This window comes from Eumetopias jubatus, unplaced genomic scaffold (genome assembly GCF_037043125.1).
Source record: "Eumetopias jubatus isolate StellerSeaLion01/CBP00866 unplaced genomic scaffold, mEumJub1_p1.0 scaffold_16, whole genome shotgun sequence".
In the NCBI taxonomy this organism is placed as follows: domain Eukaryota; kingdom Metazoa; phylum Chordata; class Mammalia; order Carnivora; family Otariidae; genus Eumetopias; species Eumetopias jubatus.
This window is the reverse complement of record NW_028274822.1, coordinates 23039635-23051932: the sequence shown is the minus strand read 5'-3', so window position 1 is coordinate 23051932 and position 12298 is coordinate 23039635. Positions and strand designations below refer to the sequence as shown.

The window sequence follows — 12298 nt, the reverse complement described above, 5'->3', positions numbered from 1 at the left end:
ATGACCTGAGCTGAAGGCAGACGCTTACCGACTGAGCCACCCAGGCACCCCTCTTTATATATTTTAGATATTAGTCTCTTATCAGACACATGATTTACAATTTTTTTTTTCCATTCCATAGGTTACCTTTTCATTTTCTTGGTGGTTTTCTTTGCTGTGCAGAAGGTTTTTGCTTTGAGGTAGTCCCACTTAACTATTTTTGCTCTTGGTGTCAAATCCAAAAAATCATTGCCAAGACTGATCTCTAGGAGCTTACTTCTTATGTTTTCTTCTAGGACTTTTATGGTTTCAGGTATTGTTTCCAAGTCTTTAATCCAGTTTGAGTTGATTTTTGTGTATGGTGTAAGATAGTGGCTGTCTAGTTTTCATTGTACTGTTTATTGAAAAGATTGTTCTTTACCCATTGTATATCCTTTTTCATAAACTAATTGACCATATTTGTGGGGGTTTATTTCTAGGCCTCCTATTCTGTTTCATTGATTGTATGTCTGTTTTTATGCCAGTATCCTACTTTTTTGATTATTGTGGACTTGTAATATAGTTTAAAATCAGAGAGCATTTTGCCTCCGGCTTTGTTTTTCTTTCACAAGATTATTTTGGTTAAATAGGGTCTTTTGTGGTTCCATACAAATTAGTGGATTGTTTGTTCTATTTCTGTGAAAAATACCATTGAAATTTTGATAGAGATTGCATTAAACCTATAGATTGCTTTGGGTAGTAGGGACAGTATTCAATGTGACAATGATATGAGGTTACTGACACTCTAATTCACTGTTGTTGGGAATGGAAATAGTACATTTTGGAAGGGAATTTTATAGAACCTATCAGTGAATATACATACCTTCAGACCCATTTATATCAAATTCTAAGGATTTTATATATATATATATATAACAGAAGAAACTCTTGCACATTTTCGCAAGGACAGTCATTGCTTCATTATTTGTAATAATGAAAAAGTGCATGTGATTTAAAGGTCTACCAACAGAAAAAGGTGTACATATAAAAGGTACATGTAATGAAAACAGTAAATCATAAGACAATATAGTATATATGTAAAGCAAGAAAAAGATGGATGGATGATCCAGATATAGACATAGATGACTGAGATCAAAGTACCCTTGGTAATTAAAATGGCATGTTTTACTTAGCAGGAAAAAATTGTGATATCTATGTGGTTGGTCGTTTTTTTTTTTTTCCCCCCAGGGGGGAGGGAGGGGGGTAGAAGGAGAGAGGAGAAAGGGAATCTTATGTAGTCTCCACGCTGCAGCACAGAGCCTGATGGTGGGCTCAATCTCATCACCTTGAGATCATGAACTGGGCTGAAATGATGAATTGGTCGCTTAACTGACTGAGCCACCCAGGCGCCCCATGGTTGGTCTTTACCTTCTTCTTCAAATTCATCTTTACCTCCAATAAGTCCAGCTTTGCATAGGAGTATAATTGCCTCATAATATTTCTCCTTGAGAAATTCTCATTTTAACAGTAAACATGAGGGAAGAGATAAGAAAAGTGTGTGCTCCAACAGTAGAGTATTAGAAATTAGCATTTAGATGTAGAGATGGATGGAGCAGGGGAAGGAGAAGTAGAACCTTTCTTTTTAACCCTAATGAGCAAAAGATCAGAACCTATGGGGAGCAAGGAACAGTTACTAGAGGGCCTCAGCAGCTATTCTGAGGGGGTGAAGATTTTACCTCTCAGGCATGCACAGAATAACTACTGAAAAGTGGGTGAGGTGAGTAGTTGTGGGGAATTACCATTTTTCAGCTATTCATAAGGTCATGAAGATAATAAGGACCTGGATAAAAATAGCCAGCACCAATACAGCAGTGACTCTGAATCAGGTTCTGATCTAAACATTGCTCTTGTATTAACTCATTTAATCCTCACAAAAGTCCTTTGACAGAAATACTGTTTTGGGGCATGTGGATGGCTCAGTTGGTTAAGTGTCCAACTCTTGGTTTTGGCTCCGGTCATGTTCTCCGGGTTGTGAGATTGAACTCCAAGTTGGACTCCATGCTCAGAACAGAGTCTGCTTGTTAAGATTCCCTCTCTCTCTTTCCTTCTTCCCTCTGCCCTTCCCCCTGCATGCACTCTCTCTCCTCTCTCTGTCAGTACATAAATAGATAGATAGATAGATAGATAGATAGATAGATAGATAGATAGATATGAAATCTTAAAAAAAGAAATACTGTTTCTGTAACCTCCATTTCACAAAGAAAGGGAAGCAAGATGACTGAAGCAAGTATGTAACAGAGCAAGGACTTGAACCCAAGCATGCTGGTTCCAGAGTGTCTGCTTCTAGCCACTGGTGGAAGTGGGGAAGTTAGGAAAGCTTAGGTGCAGAGTTGATTGAATATTTCATTTACTATCATCTTGCGCTAAGGGTTATAGGCTGAGATGGGTGGAGGTAAAATAAAAAAGATAATTATTGGGACAGGGAGTGGAGTGGTCACTTACGGTTCCCTGAATATCATAATTTTGTGTTTCAGGACTTCTGCTGATGTTGCTTCTACCTCCTTGCATATTCCTTTTTTTAAAAATTCAGTTTGGGCATTTTCTGTTTCCAAAATCATTTCCTGATTTGCCCCTTGCTCTACAGTTAATCACCCAGGCTCCATTATGTTCCCACCATCATTCTAGCCTTTAATTGACAAATATTAGTGCATTCATTGATTGCTGCATCTGTCTTCCCACTGGCCTCTGTTATCTGATCTCCTTGATGGCAGTGGCTATACCATTGAGTTAATCAGACTCTTTTTAATGGTGAGAAGCAGAGCCATACTATGACAGGTTCATTTAATAGGGTACATTAAATGAATACACAGGGAAGTAAGAAGAACAGAAATACTCCCAGTGACCTCCTGAAATACTAGACTGTCTTTTAGGGTATTGCCTCTCTGTTGTTCCCTTTATACTGGGCAAGCACTTAACACCCTGATGATAGCCCTCCTAATTCTGATGACTCAGCTTTTCTCTTGCCTTTTTTTTTTTTCTGCTGCAGTCTCACTTTTTTTTCCTATGCATCTTGTATGCAAATTTCCCAGGAGGTTTAAATTAGCCACCACCTAGAATAGTGAGCCGTTGTTGACCAGCATTCGTGACCAGTATTCATTGTCGACCAGCATTCAGGGACACCTCAGAGATTACTGGCCAGCCTATAGCTTGTCATATTTTTGTCCTATGTAATCAATCATGACCAAAGTAGTAATTATAGTATATAATACCATACCGTGGTGATTCATGAGTAATGAATCACTTGTGGTCAGTTCCACCAAAGGAACATTTAGCTAGGGGGCCATTAAGATCACCATATCCAATGCAGTCATATAGCTATTTGTTCAAAAAATCAAATACAATGCCTTTTATATATCAGACACTCGATATGTGTTGAGTGAATATGAATGAAGATGTTTTGAAATGACAAAAAATACATCAAAGGAAGCAGGAAACCAAGGGGTTTCCTAAGTTCATTTGTTCCATCATTTAGCAGTCGTTTATGAAATGTATATTAGGTCTGATAAATATCAGTGTGTGTGGTGTGAGGAGTGCAAAATTGATTTAGATAAGATCACAGACTTGGAGAATTTTGGTCTAATGGAATACAGTAACAAGTAAACCAACTATTACACTACAATACTGTAAGTGGTATAGAGGAATGTCCGTGCATCTTGGGTTTGAGAAGAAGGATCAGAAATAGTTGGCTTCCTGAAACCCAAAAAATAGGTACTCAGGGTGAGTGGAATGAAATGTAAAGAATTTGGAAATCTGCTATAGAAGAGTTTACTACAAAATCATTGAGTCATGGAGCTGGCAGAGATTTTTTTTAAAGTCTGCATTTAATCAAATTACTGGTTTTAATTACTCTCCCTTGAACAATAGCCATGCATCAGGAAAACTCTCAAGTGAGCTGAAGGCTACCCAAGCACAATTATTGGAAAATGATCAAATGGCAGAATGTGAAGGATTAACTTGTCTTTTGCCTCTTCCTTTTTTCAAGTTAGCTAATAGGACTGGGCTACTGAGCTCCCGCTCTGTAATTAGTGATCCATATGGATTTCAATGTATGTACTGTAGGGCATTTAACTGAATTATCCAGATGCTCCAGTTTTCTGCTTTTAATTTATCATTTCTAAATAGACAAGTCTTGGGAGGGATATAGTGTATGAGGAGCTTCCAATGCTTAGGGCTGTTTTTCAGCCTTTTTTTTTTTTTTTTTTTTTTTAATACAGACAAGCCTGGGAGGATTTAGTCCTTTATTTCCTTGAGATGCCCAACACGGTGATGACTGATTCTTTTTTTTTTTTTAAGATTTTATTTATTTGAGAGAGAGAGAATGAGAGATAGAGAGCACGAGAGGGAAGAGGGTCAGAGGGAGAAGCAGACTCCCTGCTGAGCAGGGAGCCCGATGTGGGACTCGATCCCGGGACTCCAGGATCATGACCTGAGCCGAAGGCAGTCGCTTAACCAACTGAGCCACCCAGGCGCCCAATTTATCATTTCTAAGTAGACAAGTCTTGGGAGGGATATAGTGTATGAGGAGCTTCCAATGCTTAGGGCTGTTTTTCAGCCCTTCTAATAGGACAGGTAAGATAACATCATCTTTGATGGATGAAAAGTAAATGGACCGGATATTCCTATGGGTGGGACAAGGTTCTTCCTGTGTAGAAAGTTATTGTTTGGGAAAAAAAGAGGGATGTGGAGACACAAAATAGCTTCTAAAGCAGTGGGAAGGATGGTGAGGTATCTGGAGGCCATTTCACATAAACAGACAAGGTGCTAAGGGTGTTTAGCCAAAAGAGAAGTTTAAGGGAAAGGGAATAAAGGCATATCTGAAGAACTAGAGCATATAGTAGGGAGGAGATTAGTTCTGGAGTGATGAAGGAGGCAAAATCAGGATCAGGGGCCCAACAATTAGAGCTGTATGATCGTTGAATGGCTTGTCTTTATAATAGTGATCTTTGTGATTCTGGGAGCATCAGGAAGATGCCAGAAAAATCATTGGCATGAATCAGAAATGCTGTGGAAGAGATTCCTGCATTTGTGTATAAGGGGGGTGGAGGTAAGGATGACGGTGAGATCGTCTCTTAGGGCCCTTTCCAGGATTCTTTATTTAGGGGACAGTGAAAAGCTCTGTATCTCAGTAGTGACTTTTCAGACTGCCTGATATATCCATGTATATTCATTCATTTGTGCAGATCTCGACTTGTTTCAAAAATATTTACATGAGAAATGTCTACCCTTATTGAGTAGGGCATAACCATCACCTCCCGGAGGCCTGGTTAAAATGCAAACACGATTTTTATTTTTTTAATTAATTTTATTTATTAATTTAAAGATCTTTTTTATTTATTTGTTTGACAGAGAGACAGCGAGAGAGGGAACACACCCGGGGGGAGGGGGAGAGGGAGAAGCAGGCTTCCCGCGGAGCGGGGAGCCTGATGCGGGGCTCTATCCCACATGACCTGAGCCGAAGGCAGACGCTTAATGACTGAGCCAGCCAGGCGCCCCAAAATGCGAACGCAATTATAATAAGTCTTTAATGGTTTCATTTGACCCCTCACAAGAACCTCAGTGAAAGAGGTAGATGGGATATTATCCCTATTTTACAGACAAGGAAACTCATTTTAGAAGAATTGTGTTATGCAGGGAATGAAAAGAGGGCTCATTAAGAGATCACAAGACATTAAAGTGGATGGCTAAATTTCCTCATCCATGGAGCTTGTGTTGGGGATCCTTATGGAGCTGCTGTGACTGGACACAGGAACACTTTTATGGGTATGAAGGACGAGAAGTATCCTGAGGATCTAGAGTCCTGCTGGGCCAGCGCAAGGGCACTGAGGATTTATTACTGTCAAAAACAAATCTGTATGTGGTGTGTATACACACACAATGGAATACTATGCAGCCATCAAAAGGAATGAGATCTTGCCATTTGCAACGACGTGGATGAAACTGGAGGGTTATGCTGAGTGAAATAAGTCAATCAGAGAAAGACATGTATCATATGACCTCGCTGATATGAGGAATTTTTAACCTCAGGAAACAAACTGAGGGTTGCTGGAGTGGTGGGGGGTGGGAGGGATGGAGTGCCTGGGTGATAGACATTGGGGAGGGTATGTGTTATGGTGAGTGCTGTGAATTGTGCAAGACTGTTGAATCACAGATCTGTACTTCTGAAACAAATGATGCAATATATGTTAAGAAAAAAAAAAGATAGCAGGAGGGGAAGAATGAAGAGGGGGAAATAGGAGGGGGAGACGAACCATGAGAGAGGATGGATTCTGAAAAACAAACTGAGGGTTCTAGAGGGGAGGGGGGTTGGGGGGAATGGGTTAACCTGGTGATGGGTATTGAAGAGGGCACGTACTGAATGGATCACTAGGTGTTATACGCAAACAATGAATCATGGAACACTACACCAAAAACTAATGATGTGGGCACCTGGGTGGCTCAGTTGGTTAAGCAACTGCCTTCAGCTCAGGTCATGATCCCAGAGTCCCGGGATCGAGTCCCCGAGCAGGGAGCCCGCTTCTCCCTCTGACCCTCTCCCCTCTCATGTGCGCTCTCTCTCTCATTCTCACTCTCTCAAATAAATAAATCTTTAAAAAAAACCTAATGATGTCATGTATGGTGATTAACATAACATAATAAAATAAAAAAAAGTAGGAAGGGAAAAATGAAGGGGGGGAAATCAGAGGGGGAAACGAACCATGAGAGACTATGGACTCTGAAAAACAAACTGAGGGTTCTAGAGGGGAGGAGGGTGGGGGGATGGGTTAGCCTGGTGTTGGGTATGAAAGAGGGCAAGTACTGAATGGAGCACTGGGTGTTGTACGCAAAGAATGAATCATGGAACACTGCATCAAAAACTAATGATGTAATGTATGGTGATTAACATAACAATAAAATAAAATTAAACAAATCTGTATGGGAAGTACTGAAAGTTTTCTCTTTGGGAGTTTACTGTGCTAGTAATTTATAGGTGTTTTCTCATTTAATACTTGCAACAACACTATGAGCACCAACTCCATTTATTTATTGTTTTATTAATCACCATACATTACATCATTAGTTTTTGATGTAGTGTTCCATGATTCATTCTTTGCGCATAACACCCAGTGCTCCATTCAGTACTTGCCCTCTTTCATACCCATCACCAGGCTAACCCATCCCCCCAACCCCCTCCCCTCTAGAACCTTCAGTTTGTTTCTCAGAGTCCATAGTCTCTCATGGTTCATCTCCCCTTCTAATTTACCCCCCTTCATTTTCCCCTTCCTTCTATCTTCTTCTTCTTTTTTTTTTTTTTTTTAACATATAATGTATTATTTGTTTCAGAGGTACAGGTCTGTGATTCAGCAGTCTTATACAATTCACAGCGCTCACCATAGTATCTGTTCTTCTTTTTTTTTTTTTTTTAGATTTTATTCATTTATTTGACAGAGAGAGACGCAGTGAGAGAGGGAACACAAGCAGGGGGAGTGGGAGAGGGAGAAGCAGGCTCCCTGCTGAGCAGGGAGCCCGACGCGGGGCTTGATCCCAGGACCCTGGGATCATGACCCAAGCCGAAGGCAGACGCTTAATGACTGAGCCACCCAGGCGCCCCACAATACTATCTGTTATCAGCTCAACTCCATTTTTAAATGAGAAACTTCAATTTAGCAAAGGAAACCATTCTAAATATTAAAAGATATGCTATGAATAAGATTTTTGAAACACTTATCACTATTTAGAATATATAAGGAATTGAAAATCATTTAGAGGAAGATAACCCAATAGAAAAGTGGGCATTTTAGATTCCTCCAGGAAAACCTGTTTGGTGAACAAATCTGAATGTGTTAAAGTTCCCAGGGAGAATGTCACCTGTATAAAGTCTTAGCAGTACTGCAAAAGTACAAGGCTAAGAAAGGGAATCTGTGGGGCTTTGACGTTTGCTCTTAATGGTTTTAGGTGGGTCTTTCATAGCATGAAAGTGGTTGGACTTGGGCAATGTTTCATACCTACTAATTTAATTGCAGGGCATATAGGGCAAGGATCTGAAGACAAGTCCTTTTGAGTAAACTATTGTCCTAATGAGACAGTTGTTTTTCTAGGTAAGCAAACTGTTTGCTCAGATAACTTGATATGCCAGAAGTTCCTAAAGATCCCCCCCTACCCCCCATCCCATTCCGCGTACTGGTGTAGTCACTCTCCAGCCTCAGTTGGAAGATAGATTATTATCCTCTGGGCACATGATTAATCCAGATCCATGCCATTGATTGAGGTGTTGTGATTGTGTGTCAAGTTTCTGGTGGTGACCACTTCTACTTTTATTAATAGTAGGCATTTCTGTTTTTTTTTTTTTTTTTGGGGGTGATCATTGTTGGGTCATTTGAGAGGGTAAGGGCTGAGCATTTGAAACTGGAGATTTGAGCAACACAGAAAAAATACTAAGAGAAAGCTGTGGTCAGTTTGCAGTTCACCTGTAAACCATTAGTCAAGGCTGCTCAGATTAAACCAGATTTCATCTCAACTCTGAAAATCTGAAGCATACATAGGAGCGCATTTGGAGTATTGGCCCAATTGCTTCATTGCTTTCTTCTCCCACTATCCCCACCAACTATTTTCTGTTTCACGGTAGCATAGGATGTTCCCAGCTTGTCAGTTTTTGTGTAAGTTATGAAATGAAGAGACTTGAGAAGAAAGCAGCTCAGAAATCAGTGTCTTTGGTTAAGGATTTGCATCTCAAATTGAGAACCAATTTTTCTTCTCCTTAAATTGTTACCCAGAGCTAATTTGCTGAGAGGGTGAACAGTTGAGCCAAAATGGACCATGAATCATGTCAGGGACTAATATAAAGGCAAGCATCAGTTTACCTAAGTAGCAAACTCCCATCCAGGTTGCAGTGAGAAGCCAATAGGCTATTAGCGTAAACCATTGTGTTTAGAATTCTTATAGCTGGAAGTTTTTTTTTTTTAATTTAAATTCAATTAGCCAACATATAGCACATCATTAGTTTTTGATGTAGTATTCAGTGATTCATCAGTTGCGTATAACACCCAGTGCTCATCACATCACATGCTCTCCTTAATGCTCATCACCCAGTTACCCCATCCCCCACCCACCTCCCCTTCTGCAACCCTCAGTTTGTTTCCCAGAGTCAAGAGTCTCTCACGATTTTTTCTCCCTCCCTGATTTCTTCCCATTCAGTTTTCCCTCTCTTCCGCTATGATTCTCTGCTGCTATTTCTTATATTCCACATATGAGTGAAACTTGTCTTTCTCTGACTGACTTATTTCACTTAGCATAATACCCTCCAGTTACATCCATGTCGATGTAAATGTTAAGTATTCATCCTTTCTGATAGCTCAGTAATATTCCATCGTGTATATATACCACATCTTCTTTATCCATTCATCTGTTGAAGGGCATCTTGGCTCCTTCCACAGTTTGGCTATTGTGGACATTGCTGCTATGAACATAGGGGTGCCAGGTGCCCCTTCTTTTCACTATAACTGTATCTTTGGGGTAAATACCATATTCCTATTGTAAACCAACATCATGTGTCATACTTGACAGTGAAATAGGCAATGCATTTTTATTATATTCTAAGATAATTCAAGGATATCTACTATTGTGTCCATAACTAATACAAGTAAATAATATTTACTGAATATTGTGGGACATGAACTATACTGATTTCATCAAATATTTGTTTAACCTCTTTGGCCATTTGAGGAAGAGACTATTAATGATCCCCACTTTGAAGATGGAGAAAGTGAGTCAGAAAGAGGTTAAGGTAATTTACTCAAGCTGGTTAACAGTGAGACAGAATTTGTACTTAGGTAATCTGGTGCCAGACTTTTTTCCCTTCCAAACCCTGTTTATTTGGTGTCCCCTGCCCTCAGGCCTGTCCAAGCCACCCCTTGGAAGCACAGGGATGTCTGGGTCCTGAGCTGCTCTGAGGTCACTGGGCTTGGAGTGTCCTTTCACATCAGCTTCTCCATGCACTCCCGGGTGCCCAGGGTCCCAGATGGCTACAGCATGGCACATGGGCCACAAAGCGGTCACGTGGCATGAAGCACACAATCCAAGTGTAGCCCTTCCCCAACGTAGGGCAGGTCATAGTGAATGACTGCTTTTCCCACTGAGTGGCCTTGGCCTTGTGGGATCCAGAAGCTGGCTAGTGCTTTGTCCTTTTCCTTGCTTGCAGGTAAGCGTCATCTGGGCTATTCCCTGAGGCAGCCTTGGGCATGAAGGGGTTGAGGGGTCAGTGCGTAAGGGCCACCTCCTTCTTGGTGAAGTCCCACACCTGCTCCTGTGTCCATGCAGCAATTTCTGTTCCTCACGCCTGGCACCCTGCTGCTTCTCATAGGCCTTCATCTACTAGGGATCTCTAACTTCTGATGCAAAATATGCTCCAGGATTTTCTCTCGCTTGTACAGAAAGTAGTGTGGGGGTGATGACGGGGTCATGGCAGGACTGCAGAGAGAAGCAGAGGCAGTCTAAGCCTTTGGCATCATCCTGGCTTGGTCAAATATTCTGGATCCTATAGACTGAGGAACTGTGTCTTCCTCTTTCTCAAGTAAAGATAGTCCCTGAGGTGCATTTCTTGTTGTCCTTCGTTCCTTCATGGCTTCTTCAGCTGGGCTCCTACACCAGAAAGGAACCAGAGAATTTTGTCTCATGTTAATTTAGCCAGTGCTCTTTTGGTTGGTCTTTTCGTGCTTTTCTTCCTCAACCTATTACTGTTAACCTGTCTGTTTTTCACATGGAAAGTTGGTATTTTGTGTATGAGAAATTGTTCTTGCTTTTTATCCTGTTTGACAATCTGCCTTTTACTTGCAGTGTTTAGAAGATTTACATTTAATGTCATTATTGATATGGTTGGATTTAAATCTACCATCTTGCTAGTTGCTTTCTCTTTGTCCTGTTCTTGGATCCTTTTCCTCTCTTTCTGCTTTCTTTTGGGTTAATTGAATATTTTTTTAAATATCATTGCTCATAAAAGCTCACTATGTATTCAGATGGACAAACACTTGTCCTTATACAAGAATTGTTTTTCCAAATGCACAGATTATTTGCCTGGATAAATTGAATCGCAGGAATTTCCTGAAGATAATAGTGAAGGTCTTTATGAGGTTGCAGTGCTTCTGTAGTGGGGTCTTCTGGAGAAAACAGTATGCTGACTTAGGTCATCTCAACTCTCAGCCCATAGAGCTAAGTTTAATTTCTCCAGGGTAGGAGAATAGATAAAGTCTGGCATTGCTACACCCTCGAATAACATACAGCAGTGGAAATTTATGTAGCAATAAGAATTAACATGAAAATGATGAATCTCAAAAACATGAGAAGAGTAAGTTGTTTATGAATACATACTGTATGAAATAATTCATGTAAATTGAAGAACACATAAGTAGTAAAACTATAAATAAAGAGGAATGATAAAAACAAAACTCAGAATATTTCCTTGCCCCTTCTCCCATAAAATAAGAGAAGAATGTGATCAAGGAATGTCACAGTGAGACTTCAGTAGTTCTGCCCATTTATTAAGGCAAGTGGACTGTTGATGGTATTTCACTTTATACTTATTTAAATTCTATATCTATTATATTCACATATTTTTAAAAAATATTAAGGCAAACTGCTAAACTTGAGTAGTACTCAAAACATACTCTATCATCCTCTATTCTAGACTTTAGTCAATATCAGCTGGCATTTAGTAACCTCTAAATTGGGACATCTTCAAATTGCCTCCATACTCCAGCCCTTGGTTTTATCTCGGCAAGATAAGGAGAAACTGTTTATATGACCAGTAAATCTCCTTACAGAATTAAATGATTTTATAACTATATTTGAACCTGTCAAATGCAGACTTTTTGGTTTCAACTGATTATGTTCTAATTACTTATTTGTGATCCTAAGACTTCAATTAAGTAGAATCTTAAATAGGTTTGATAGAATTTTTGGGTAGGTGGTAGGAATAAAGGTCAAGAAACACCTCTTCATTTTTGTGAGTGGGTGGAAATATGAACACACTAACCTTTTTCTTCTTATGAAAAGTTTTTCCCGGATCTGAAGATTTTTCACGTGTGTAATTTTTGATGTTCTTCACGGAAGATTTGCCTTAGTAAGGATTACAGCTTTCAGGATACTGGAAACTGGATTAACTCTGCTCTCTCCTTCAATGTAGGAATTAATTAGTCTTTGATTTCTCTCTGTGCAGTTAACATTCATAGCTGACACAGGAACGATTTTTGCAAATATCTTTTTGGCAAACTGTATTTTTCTGTGATTTTCTACCAGCATTTCACATCAT

The 12298-nt window shown here is 39.9% G+C and overlaps 1 pseudogene; it reads right to left on the bottom strand.

Annotated features, from left to right (window-relative positions):
* Window positions 1–9863: 9863 nt before the first annotated feature.
* LOC114204975 (nitric oxide synthase-interacting protein pseudogene) overlaps window positions 9864–12298 on the bottom strand; it is a 33558-nt pseudogene continuing 31123 nt past the window's right edge.